Source organism: Bos javanicus, chromosome 22, assembly GCF_032452875.1.
Source record: "Bos javanicus breed banteng chromosome 22, ARS-OSU_banteng_1.0, whole genome shotgun sequence".
Lineage (NCBI taxonomy): Eukaryota > Metazoa > Chordata > Mammalia > Artiodactyla > Bovidae > Bos > Bos javanicus.
The window spans coordinates 28,474,062-28,488,439 of NC_083889.1; positions in this window are offsets into that span (position 1 = coordinate 28,474,062).

The following is a 14,378-nucleotide window of genomic DNA, read 5'->3' on the forward strand; positions in this document are numbered from 1 at the left end:
GCCAGTCTGTTTGGTCACCAGATTGATGGGGGCAGTCTTAACAGCTCTCTGCTAAGTCATCACCACTATGTCCACCAGTAATGAATGACCACAGAGAGGTATTTGTCATTGAGAAGTGGATGACTGAAGCCAAGGTTTAGAGCTACTGGAGGAGGACTTTTCTTTGGTTTCTAGAAAGCTTCCCAAACCATGGAAGTAGTTGCCACCTACCTCCACTCCTAAACCATTAGGCTGACTCTACTGCGGGTAGACACCTGACTCAAAACGGGACAGTCAGCTCCCTTCTTCTGGAGGTTCAGAATGTGGACAGAGAATCGGTGGGTGTTATGGGTTGAACTGCATCCCCTCCATCAGCTCATCTACTGAAGTCCTAACCCCCAGGACCTCAGAGTGTGATCTTATTTGGAGATTAGGACCACTGCTGAAATAATTATGACGTCATTAGGGCGGACTTGAATCCAGTATGACTGGTGTCCTTATAAGAAAGGGAAATCTGGACACACTGACATGACACGCAGGAAGACCACCATGCTAAAATGAAGACAGAGATGGGGGAGATGCCTCTTTATGCCAAGGAACAGACAGACTGCCAATCAACCACCAGAAGCTCGGAGTGGGGCATGGAATAGATTCTCTTTCACAGCCCTCAGGAGGAACCAACCCCGAGGACATCTTGATTTAGAATTTCCAGCCTCAGAGCTGCGGGACAAAGAACTTCTGGGGTTTAAGCCACCCAGCTTACGGTGCTTTGTTATGGCAGTCCTAACAAACGGATGTAACTGGTCTCTGCAGGCGTCTAGAACTCCAATGTTATGCAGAAGCTCCAGAGAGGGTCCATGTGGCCGGTGAGAGGGTCAGTCAGCTGAGCTCAAGGAGAAAAACACTCCAAGAGCAGAAGCAGACAGGAGAAGCACGGGAGAATTCCTGAATGCTCTCCAGGCCTGCTTCCAGTCCCCTCCTGAGGCTTCAGTTTCCACTGTACCTTCATCGTCTCCCATTATTCTGCATGAGCTAGCTCCAGAGGATTTCTGTTTCTACTAATACCTCCAATACTGAGTACCTCCAATACTGAGTATTTATAAATCCTAAATCTCCAATCCCACAAAAGCTAACAGAGCAGATCTACCAGCACAGAGGAGGATTCAATAAAAGTTTATTGGATGAGAGAATCTTTAATTGGTGAATAAACTTATCTGAAATAAACTGATCAGTAGCCACAAACCAAGAAGAGCATTATTGATATAAAATTCATGCGAACTTCTAAGTAGAATAATCCCTTTTCTAGAAAAAGGAAGGAGAAAAAGAGGCAGTATGTGGCGCCAAAATTAGATAACAGCAGGCAAAGTACATGCTTTGGCTCTGAAACAAAGGGAAGAATAAAATGGAGCACATCTGTTTTCTTGCTCTTCCTGATGGTCCCGATACAAGTCTCCCCTGTCCTGCCGTACAGTTTTATCGGATCTTCCGATGACCCTAACCACTTACCCTCACCCAAGCCACTCAGCCAGACTGGCCCAGTCATATACCCGAGCCTCCCTTCCCTGGCCAGAGTGATCATTCCACAGACGATTTGTACCCCTCAGTGCAGCCAATCAGAATCTTTCCCTGAAATTCATGAACTGTAATGTTGTCAGCTCAGAACCTCCTCTTCTGGAATGATGGGGTGGCAGAAAGAGAAGGAGAGACACGGGGAGGGGAAGAGAGACCGACACTTGATGGTTTTGACGTTCTTGAATCCAAGCATCCCAGGCCATTAAGATCACAGCTTTCTCTGTGGCTTGATTAGAAGAGAAACATCCCCTTTGGAGTAAGTTAATTCACGTTGGGTTTCTGTTACTTATAACCCAAAGAGTCCCGATTTGTACAGAGGATACAAGACTTAATTCAGCCAAGCAGGCTGCACGTTGCTCACCCTCACTCAGCCCAGCAGAGCGCTCCACTCTGGGAAGCCTCCATCTGGAGGACCCTCCTCTTCTGCAGGTGGCTGACACTACATACCTCAGCTGTGGCCATCACTGGAGTGGGCACTGGATCTACAAACGGCCAGCTGCTCATGGCCTGGGAGGTGGTCTTGCCCTGGCACCCTGACCAACAAGGATGCTCCAGTGGGTGCTGATGCAACCAGTCTCCCCTTTAAAGCATCTGAGCCCAAGAGCTGGAGGAAGAGGACTTCAGTAGATAGTGGCAGACAAGTGGAGAGCCACACTAACATGAAGGCTCTGGGGTCAAGCAGAGGCACACGTCCATGAGCAAGAAACTTCTAGAATTGCTGTTTCCAACAATACAGCCCAATACCACTTGGGCTCAAACTCTGCCAACTCCACTTCTAGATGTAACACAGCCTTGCTGAGCCACAGTTTCCTCATCTGTACCATGGAGACCAAGACTAACTTCAAAGGATCGTCATTAACAATTAGATGAAGCAATGGCATATAATAAATGAAGCAGCTCAAATCAGTGAGAAAAGACAGGTTTTCAATAAATGGTACTTAGAGTAGCCATCAGAAATACACAGAGCAGTACATGTACCCACATTTTATACCAAAATAAACTATAAGGTATCAAAAATGGAAGCATGAACATAAAGCCACAGAAGTCCTGGAAAGAAAATTATGCAGTATGTCACAATGGAGAGACCCTTCTGGTACAATGGAGAGGCCCTTCTGGTGAAACACAAAAGGGTGATAAATTATGTCAAAAAAAATATTTTTGTCAGTATGGCAGAGCCACTGACTCAAAATGAAAAAACCAGGGGACAAACAGGGGAACTATGAGTTAGTCATATCACAGACAAAAAGTTAACCTCTCCTCCTCTCTCATAAATAAGGACGTCTAGAAACCAAAGTCAAAGAGACAACCCAAAACAGAAAAAAACATATATACATCCAAACAATAAATGACCAAACACACAAAAAAAGATGCTCATTCATAATAAGAGAAATGTTGATCGTAACTATACAAAGATATCAGTTTTTACCTAGCTCATCGACAACAATGCAGAAGTTGGATAACCCACTGTGCTGTAGGGAATAGATGCTGGGCTGCAGGCCATATAAATAGATGCGATGACCATGCAGGACACTTGGGCATTATCTACCAAAATTAAAAATGCACAGACCAGTTACACTTCTTGGAATGTATTCCATAGGTTTATCTATGATGCAAAATGACTTATATGCAAGGTTTTTCACTGCAGCAGAATCCACATGTGCAAATGAATGGAAGCAATTTCAATGGCTTTTAACAGAGGACTACTCCAGTACTCTTGCCTGGAAAATCCCATGGGCAGAGGAGCCTGGTGGGCTGCAGTCCATGGGGTCGCTAAGAGTCAGACACGACTGAGCGACTTCACTTTCACTTTTTACTTTCACGCATTGGAGAAGGAAATGGCAACCCACTCCAGTGTTCTTGCCTGGAGAATCCCAGGGACAGGGGAGCCTGGTGGGCTGCCATCCACGGGGTCGCACAGAGTCGGATACGACTGATGCAACTTAGCAGCAGCAGCAGCAAACACACTATATTACTCCAAACAATGGGATATAATGCTGTCTTCCTGAAAACAAATGAAAATAAATGGGTTCTTTTATTTCTGACCTGGAAGAACCACAAGTTATTAATATATTGTTATGTGAAAATGCTGGATATGACACAGGTGTGCAGAATGCTTCTGTTTGCATTTTTAAAAAGAAACAAGATAAGGGTAAAGAATAAATATAGATATCTGCTTATGTATGCATAAAATATCTCTGCAACAATATACCAAAACCATTAATAGCACTGTTGTCCAGGAGACAGAAATATCCATGTATGCTTTCCAGAGCTGTGACTCTTACCTATTCAAAAAATGAAACTTTAAAAAGAAACAAAACAGAAGAGTAATGAAGACACAGCTCTTGGTACAGAAGCTAGAATGCAGTAAGTTTTCAGTACCCATTGGGGGCTCTGGTTATGATTATTTATCGTTACAACTGTCCTGGAAGCCCGCATCAGACACAGAACTCCTGGTGTGTTCTCCATGATGGCCCTGGCCTCCTGGGACCCAGCCAAATGTCTCTTTTTTCCTCACACTCTAGCCTTACACTAACTTCTCCCCAGCCATGCCCGACTCACCTCTCTACCTTACTATCAGCTGGGGAGACAGTGCATCACTCTGTTCCTTGGAACCTGAAAGAGTCTTCAAGCCCGAAGGTTTATTTAGGGAGCTTGATAAGCACAAGACGATGAAACGCAAACCTCTGGGTTCTTTGTCACCCAAAACCTCCTCAACCCAAATGTCCAGCGCCCTGAACGACAAGCTTATCTGCCCCGGTGCGCCCCCCTGGCCCTGAGCACGGGGTGGGCACCCTCAGGGACTGCCTCGAAGTCCTGGTGGGGAGAACGGAGGGCTCCGCTTCTCCATCCTGGGCTCCCTATTCCAGGAGATGGAAACTGCTGTGAGCAAGGAGGGGGTGGTTTGGTGGCTGGAGAGAGAGAACATGTGGATCCTTTACTGCTGCTCTGCTTCTGTGGGTCCCCAGTACTCCACACCTCCAGGTGTGCAATTATCAGACTCACATTAGGAAAACATATTCAAGAGTACTTTGTAATTTCAAAATGCTGGGCTGTCACCTGTCGTTATTGCTGTAAACCCCTGCAGGACAGAAATCATGTCTTACAGGCCTTCTGTAGCCCTCACTGCATCTAGCATGGTGCTAAGCGTGTAAGTATTTGTCCCTCAGTCATGTCCGTCTCTGTGCAACCCCATGGACTGTAGCCTACCAGGCTCCACTGTCCATGGAATTCTCCAAGCAAGAATACTAGAGTGGGTCTCCATGCCCTTTTCCAGGGGATCTTCCCGACTAAGGGATCAAACCTGGGTCTCCTGCATTGCAGGCAGATTCTTTACCATCGGAGCCACCAGGGAAGCCTACTTCAGTTCAGTTCAGTCGCTCAGTCATGCCCGACTCTTTGTGACCCTATGGACAGCAGCATGCCATGCCTCACTGTCCATCACCAACTCCCAGAGTTTACCCAAACTCATGTCCATCGAATCAGTGATACCATCCAGCCATTTCATCTGTTGTCCCCTTCTCCTCCTGCCTTCAACTCTTTCCCAGCATCAGTTCAGTTCAGTTGCTCAGTCATGTCTGACTCTTTGTGACCCCATGAACAGCAGCACACCAGGCCTTCCTGTCCATCACCAACTCCTGGAGTGTACCCAAACTCATGTCCGTTGAGTCGGTGATGCCATCCAACCATCTCATCCTCTGTCGTCCCCTTCTCTTCCTTCCTTCAATCTTTCCCAGCATCAGGGTCTTTTCCAATGAGTCAGCCCTTCACATCAGGTGGCCAAAGTATTGGAGTTTCAGCTTCAGCATCAGTCCTTCCAATGAATACCCAGGACTGATCTCCTTTAGGATGGACTGGTTGGATCTCCTTGCAGTCCAAGGGACTCTCAAGAGTCTTTTCTAACACCACAGTTCAAAAGCATCAATTCTTTGGTGCTCAGCCTTCTTTATAGTCCAACTCTCACATCCATACATGACTACTGGAAAAACCATAGCTTTGACTCGACAGACCTTTGTTGACAAAGTAATGTCTCTGTTTTTTTTAGTATGCTGTCCAGGTTGGTCATAACTTTCCTTCCAAGGAGTAAGCATCTTTTAATTTCATGGCTGCAATCACCATCTGCAGCGACTTTAGAGCCCCAAAAACTAAAGTCAGCCACTGTTTCCCCATCTATTTGCCATGAACAGGCCCTAAATAAATACCACCCAACTGAACGGAATTTCAGAGTGAGTATGTTACCTACATTATGGGTCCATTAGCAGATGCAAAGACCTTTACATAGCTGTATTATATCTAACTAGAACATTAAAAGAACTCATTTCCAAGTCTTTTTGCGAAAATGTCACATCCTTTAAGGCAGATCCACTGATTTACAGGATGCTGTTAGAAACAGGAAAGAGAAAAAAGTCCCGAGTACAGTTTCACCTTGAGTCCAATGTCACCCTACAAATGCCACTGATCCCTCGCTTTATAACCACCTTCTTGAAGGAGTGGTCTACACCCTGCCTTCCCTATCTTATTCCCATTCATTCTTCAAACCACTGCCAGTTGGTTTCTGCTCCGGGAATTTCTCTTGTCAAGGTCATCATCCCATCTGGACACTTTCCAGAATCTTTTCTTCTAGCCTCTTAGCAGCAGGCTATTTCCAACTGTCCTCCCGTCAAAATCCACCTCTTATTCACTCCTTCCCCCAACCTCTCTATTTCTCCTCCATCTCTTTCATGGACTTTTTCCCCCCATAAATGTCACACCCTTGAAATTCTATGCCAAGCTTTGCCCCTTCTCAGGCAATTCTATCAATATTCATGAATTCATTTATCTGCTGAATTACCATTTATCTGCTGTTATCATTCAGGTTTTCATCTCTAGTCTTATTTTCTCTACTCAGCTGTAGGCCCTTGTGTGCTAAAACCTACTGGACACCCCCTTGTGGGTTTCACACTTCAAACTTATGGTGCCCCAACTTGACTTCTTTTTCTTCCCCTCCAAACCTATTCAAATCGAGCAGTGAAGACATCTTCTACCTCATGGACTAAAGGAATTTTGATTCTTTTTTCTCCTCACCCGCACAGTCATTCATTCATCATGTCCTGCTGCCTTTAACTGAAATTAAGATCATCCACTTATCTCCTTCTGTCCCCTCTACTAACATCCTGGACCCAAATGCCATTCTCTCCACCTTGGACCACTACACCTTGCTCCCAAGCAAGACCAGCATGCCTCATATCCTCAGCTGGTGCCATCCTCCAAAACTGTTCTCCAGAGCAATGTTTCTGAAACAGAAACACCATGAGTGCCTGGCAATCATTCTCTGGGGATTCTCCCCTGTCCTCATGATCTAGATGTAAACACTAGTTACTTAACAAGATAAAAGTTTCTCTTCTCTCTCAGTAAAAGGCAAAGGTGGTATAAGAAAAAAGGCCGTTTTGCTCCACAAAGCCACCAGAATCCAGAGTCCTGCAGCCGTGCCCTTCTTAGAGCACTGGTCTTATCTTCATGGCTAACCCTGCCTACAATCCCCAGGGCCAGATTTCAGTCCATTAGGGGGCAGGGAGGAGGAACAGGAGAACAAGCCAAAATAAAGGAAAAGCAGGCTTGTTCTAAAGACATAACGTGGGGTCGGGGGGCAGGGTGGGTACATATCACTGCCATATGTTTCCCACCAGCTACCACTTAGTCACGTGACTACCCGAGCTGCAAGCCAGACTGTGGAACATGGCCACTGCCCCAGTTAAAAATGAGCAGACAGCAGCACTGCTGGTTTATGTGCTAAACATGTCCCAAGGCCATCCCTCACACCCTTGCCCCGACCAAGTCCAGCATGCACAGTATTTTTGTGGGACAAGTACAGATCCTTCAGACTCATTTTCCAGCTTTCAATCTCAGCCCATTAATTTTGTCTGATCATATTGCTATTTGTCTTAAAATCTTTCAAAGGTCATGAATAACCCTAGATTCCTTCAACTTAAAGGGACAACAAATTCACAATTGCTTGGACAGAAAAGGGGAGTTTACTGGCTCAGGTAACTGGGGAGCATGTTAGGCCAGTGGGTTCTAAGGGACATGACTGGCCCTGGTCTTTCTCCGTCTCTGGTCTCTGCTTTCCTCTCTGTTGATGTCATTCTCAAGCACCCTCCTAGGGAACCTCAGCTTCTCCATTTAGCAACCTCAGGAAGGTTTAAATACGCTTATATTTACTAATAAATTCAGTAACAGTCTAAGGTCTAATGCATGCAATTTCTGATTGACTCAACTCAAATACTGATTCACAGGGCAAGGAATATCCTCACTGGGCAGGCCTGGGCCCCATGCTTTCTACTGAAGTCAGGAGGTGGGTCAACCTCACTTAAGCCACATTGACTAAGATTGGGGAGAAGTTGTTCCCCAGAGGAATTAAGAGATATTCTTAAAAGTACAGGGAACAAATAACAAAACATAAAAACAATCAATGTTCATAACACACTTTCATTATATGGAGTAGACACATTCCTGGTGGGAATGGAAAACAGGGCTTCTTTAACTCAGTCCTATTTGCATCTTTCTCCTATCCCATCTCTTCATAACACCCACTCCATAGCTAACAGTTTCTTTATCTGAATTTTCTATGGTTTGTGTGTGTGTGTGTGTGCGTGCATGCATGTCCATGTGCACAGGCAGTCATGCATTTGTGTGCACACACACACACACAGCCCTCTACTTTTGCTCATGCTACTCCCAGTGGCTATCCCTCGATCCCTCCACCTAGATATTCCTACTCACCTTCTGAGATTCAGTGCAGAGGCATCTCCCACCCAAAAGCCTTCTCAAACACCCCTCAGGCTTAGATAAGCACTGGTCCCCTCTATTCCTGCAACACTTGATGCAGAGGACAGGGACTATTCTTATTATTTTGAAATTATGCATATTTACATCTGCCCCCTGCCCCGCTTCCAGTGAGAGATATCACAGACCGATTCTCCTGACATTCACACCATCCGTCTAGTGGGAAGAGTTTTGAATGACTTTTCCCAGACTCCTTTGCAGCTGGGTAGAAATCAGACTCAGCCACTTAACTGCACTCATGAAATCTTTCCTAGGCAGAAGTCAGGCAGAGACCATCGTCCTGCCTTGGTAAGATACTTCGTGTTACCAAGGAAAGGCTCAGAAACCCTAGGTCTTTGTACAGTCGCATTCAACCTGCTTTCTCCAGTTTCTCTGTGTTGTCAAGACAGCTGAGGTGGCAGTGACAGTGACCATGGGTTCTTGGTACTTCCTTTCTGCTGACTGGAGGTGCTCAGGGACTCATTCTTGGAGCCAGACCTTACAGAGCCCCTTCGATCCTTCCCGCGATTTTCTAGGTATCTGCTTTTCAACATTAAATCTCGGCCTGCTTAAAGTACCTAGGGTGGTATTTTCTTGTGCTGATCCCTGACCATTTCTCAGTGGAACTCTCTTGTTCATATTTGCACACTCCGTGCCTCATACATGACCAGGCAGCAGGTGCTCAATAAATATTTCTTGAAAGCTAATGAAATTAAAATATATGTGTAATTTCTTGACAGCCAGAGATTTATGAGTACAAAAGACCATCCAAGCATGTCTGCTCGCCTACATTTAGCTTTCAAACCCAGATCTTGATAGCAGATAGCCGGCTGTTCAGGAAAACAATATGAGAACGTTTTACCAAAGAAATACAAAATCTCTAAGGGACAAAGGGCACCTTTCCTTAAACAAACAGTGACCTGTGCTTTACTTCAACACAGGCTCTGGTAACAAACAGTAATGATATTCACAAAAGAAAATGCTATGATCCTGACATGGTCTTGTGATTTAGCACCTGCAGGTAACTTTTATTCTGAATCTTAATTTATTACCCACTGGTGACCCTTGTATAAAAATCAGGACAGGGGAGATTTGATCTCGCATGTAAATTTTATGTTTTGTGTGCTGGCAGATTTATGATTTGGGTTGTGCCCAATGCATTCAATGAGGGAGAGCCACATAATGGTCATACGTGTCATCACCCAGCACATTAGGCTGCCTTGCAATATCCCCGATTACAGTAGTACATTGCAGAGCATGGCCATTTGAAGGTAATTCATTCCAAATTCAACTTGGATTGCTTTCCTCTAAAACTGACAGGGGGCTATGTTACAAAACCATCGGTGTGTGTCCCCATCCTAAAAAATGAATGTTTTTGCTTTCAGAGCGCTACAACAAGAAGTATGGGTGTTCAATTCATGTTTAAAAAATGATAACAATATTCCTTTGTAAGACTGCTTGGCTTCAAACAAAAGCAAACAGGGAAATGTCACAGAGGCAGTTAAACAGAGCAATTACGAGAATGGACCTTCAGATCTGAAGGATGTGGGATCCTCGCTCTGCTACTGACGCTGTGCATCGAAGCCTCCGCTGCTTCAAGTGTGCAGTGCACTTACCGCTAGGTGTGTTGTGAACACTCACAATAACACATGTGCAGTGCCTGGCCTCGTGTAAAGACTCAGTGTGATGCTGATTACTCCTTAGATCCGCCTACTCATTTCTCCTGGAACTTCTTCATCCACCAGCAATTAAACTTCTTTTTACCAAACAGCAAAGAGGCATCCATTTGTGCCCTGAGAGGAGTTGACACAGGTCTTCTGAGGACAGAGCCTGGAGTGACTCATGCCAATGCCCTAAAAGTCATTTGGAATCTCATTTAAAAAAAAATCTTAGGTATATTACTTGATAATATATCTTCACATGATTTAACATAAAATATGCAATTAAAACTGATACTTTGTGAGTGTTGGTTATGTGGATATGTTTGAATGTTGAAAATGTGTTATACCATCAAGACATAGGTACTTTTCTCTGTCGGGATGTGTGTGTGTGTGTGTGTTATATGTCAATAAAAAGTTACTTTAGGGGAATTCCCTGATGGTCCAGTGGTTAAGGCTTCATCTTCTAATGGAGGAGGTTCAGGTTCAATCCCTAGACAGGGAGCTAAGACTCCAAATGTCTCGCAGCCAAAAAAAATCAAAACCTAAAACAGAAGCAATATTATAATAAGTTCAATAAAGACCTTAAAAATGGTCTACATCAAAAAAAAAAAAAAAATTCTTTTTAAGGATTCTCCAGAAAAATACACTGGGGTTTATCCTAGGACTTTGAGTATACCCTGAGCACTCCCCCAAGCCCCTAGCATGGCCCTCCTTTGTTTGCAAAGCAGGTCACACAGGAAGCAAAATCTGCACGGAGGGGACAGTATCATGGGGGAAATAAGTACAGTTCCTCCACGTGGCGGAGGACAGTGCAGTCAGGAGCTGGTCACGGCAGATGTGGACTTGTGCTGACTGCCAATTTCCAGACACTCATTTGGAAACCCACAGTTCAGGCAATTAGAGTTGATTCTGTGCCGTATTTGAAATACAGGATTTTTTTTTTAACCCAAAACTCATCATCCACGACCATCTAGGCAACATGCTGGTTCATTTTTTCCAGTGACTGACCTTTAAGTGTCTAATTACAGAGTTTTATCATTTTCAGCCCCCTCCTTTTTTTGCCATCATCCCCCTCAGGAAGGAGAGAATTCAAGGGCCGAGAAGAAAGTAGAATCTAAGGTTAAATTGGATTAGAAATTGCAATTACAAAATCTCTAAACTCAAACACCATAAACAAATTTCTAAGAGCAACATTCAAATCAACATCACAGACTCTCGGGTTTAAATTTGATTTTTAAAAAGTTCCTGGGAAGAAGATTCACTACATGATTATGAAGGCATGGGGCTACGTGACCTTTAAGATTCTGTCTGTATATGAATATATTAATCTCAAAATAAGACTCATACCACTGTCCCAAAATGGGCTTTATTTAAAAAGCCAGATGATGCTCATGTCAAATAAATCTGAGAAGCACTGTGCCTTTTCTTCTGCTCCCGGAGTGTCCTGAGGTATATTAAAGTCTCTGAGAATTCCACCAGCAAATAAGTATGTTTACCTGTATTTTCTGGGGTTGCCAAAAAGTTCATTTGAGTTTTTCCATACGATCTTACAGAAAAACCCAAGTGAAATTTTTCATCAACCCAGTAACTCAGCATTTCCCGAACTCACTTGACCAAATACGTAATACCACTGAGACTGTTCCAGAAATTGGGGAAATGCTCAGTTCACCCCGTGTTGCTTTGGTTATCATATTTAGTGTGGAACGTCTAAAGCAGGATGGTAATGCTTTTGACTTCAGGCCTCATTCGGTTCTTATGCACACATCATTTAGCTCTCAAGAGTTCTGAAATTTTGCTTTCAGATTTTATATGGCACTGAACTCTTCACGGAAAGCTGATGCTGTAGGACTCCTCTCGCCAACAGTTATTCCACTGTGATTCCACAATCCTATAGGGAGGGCGGGGTGCTGCCAAGTACTGTGAATATCAGTGAGGCCATACTTGGTTGAAAGAAAGGGGTCATGTGCATACAAACAAAACCTAGTAAGCTCTTGCCTTCTCTCTCTCTCCAGCGACTTTTCTTTTCTCCCTTATTCTTCCTCTAAACTGTCTTTTTCCTCTCTTTTTTCAACTTTTATTCCATTCTATTTACCTAGTCCATCTTCCTTAGCAAATTCTAATACATCTTCCTAAGTTTTTTCACAGAGCGTCCATAGTAAACATTTTAGGTTTTACATGCCATTCACTCCCTGCTGTAATCACTCTGTAACTCTGGCACTGCGTGGCAAAAGCAACCAGAAATCATACATAAACTGATGGGGACAGCCATGCCCCAGTAAAACTTTACACCAACAGGCAGAGGGCCAGATTTGGCCCCTGGGCTGTATAGTTTGCCGGCCCTTGACCTGTGCTTTACCTGGCTAGTTAAGGAATGCAAGCATGTTTCTTTTTACTTCATGAATGATATTGCTTATTTCCTGTTGCTAACCCACCCTCAATGTCCTTCAGCAAATCTTACTTCTCTGCAAATCAAAACCACAATGAGGTACCATCTCACGCCAGTCAGAATGGCTGCTATCAAAAAGTCTACAAACAATAAGTGCTGGAGAGGGTGCGGAGAAAAAGGAACCCTCTTACACTCTTGGTGGGAATGCAAACTAGTACAGCCACTATGGAGAACAGTGTGGAGATTCCTTAAAAAACTGGAAATAGAACTGCCTTATGATCCAGCAACCCCACTGCTGGGCATACACACTGAGGAAACCAGAAGGGAAAGAGACACGTGTACCCCAATGTTCATCGCAGCACTGTTTATAATAGCCAAGACATGGAAGCAACCTAGATGTCCATCAGCAGATGAATGGATAAGAAAGCAGTGGTACATATACACAATGGAGTATTACTCAGCCATTAAAAAGAATACATTTGAATCAGTTCTAATGAGGTGGATGAAACTGGAGCCTATTATACAGAGTGAAGTAAGCCAGAAGGAAAAACATAAATACAGTATACTAAAGCATATATATGGAATTTAGAAAGATGGTAACAATAACCCGGTGTACGAGACAGCAAAAGAGACACTGATGTATAGAACAGTCTTATGGACTCTGTGGGAGAGGGAGAGGGTGGGAAGATTTGGGAGAATGGCAATGAAACATGTAAAATATCATGTAGGAAACGAGTTGCCAGTCCAGGTTCGATGCACGATGCTGGATGCTTGGGGCTGGTGCACTGGGACAGCCCAGAGGGATGGTATGGGGAGGGAGGAGGGAGGAGGGTTCGGGATGGGGAACACATGTATACCTGTGGCGGATTCATTTTGATATTTGGCAAAACTAATACAATTATGTAAAGTTTAAAAATAAAATAAAATTAGAAAAAAAAAAGAAGTTACATTTAAGCAGAAAAAAAAAAAAAATCTAGAAATAGAACTGCCATACAACCCAGCAATCCCACTGCTGGGCATACACACCGAGGAAACCAGAAATGAAAGAGATACGTGTGCCCCAATGTTCATCTCAGCACTGTTTACAATAGCCAGGACATGGAAGCAACCTAAATGTCCATCAGCAGACGAATGGATAAAGAAAGCTGTGGTACATATACACAATGGAATATTACTCAGCTATTAAAAAGAATGCATTTGAATCAGTTCTAATGAGGTGGATGTAACTGGAGCCTATTATACAGAGTGAAGTCAGTCAGAAAAAAAAAACAAAACACCAATACACTATACTAATTCATATATATAGACTTTAGAAAGATGGTAATGATGACCCTATATGTGAGACAGCAAAAGAGACACAGATGTAAAGAACAGACTGTTGGACTTTCTGGGAAAAGGCAAGGGTGGGGTGATTTGAGAGAATAGCATTGAAACATGTATATTATCATATGTGAAACAGATCACCAGTCAAGGTTCGATGCATGAGACAGGGTGCTCAGGGCTGGTACACTGGGATGACCCTGAGGGATGGGATGGGGAGGGAGGTGGGAGGGAGGGTCAGGATGGGGAACACATGTACACCCATGACTGATTCACGTGAATGTATGGCAAAAACCATCACAATATTGTAAAGTAATTAGCCTCCAATTAAAATAAATTGAAAAAAAAATTTTATTTCTCATTTCAAAACTGATTTCTAATCCTACCTCCATAAGGAAGCATTCTAAAACTGTCCCCAGCCGCATACTATGAATTAGCCCCTCACCACGAGTCAATGTAAATCAATACAAATCATAGGGCTTTGCCTTGCCTTAGAGCAAATTTTAAAATATTTTGTCTTCTATTTTTTCAAGATTTGTTTTTTATGTGGACCATTTTTAAAGCCTTTATTGAATTTGTTACAATACTGCTTCTGTCTCATGTTGTTGTTTTTTGGCCAAGAGGCATATGGGATCCTAGTTCCCCAACCTGGGATCGAATCG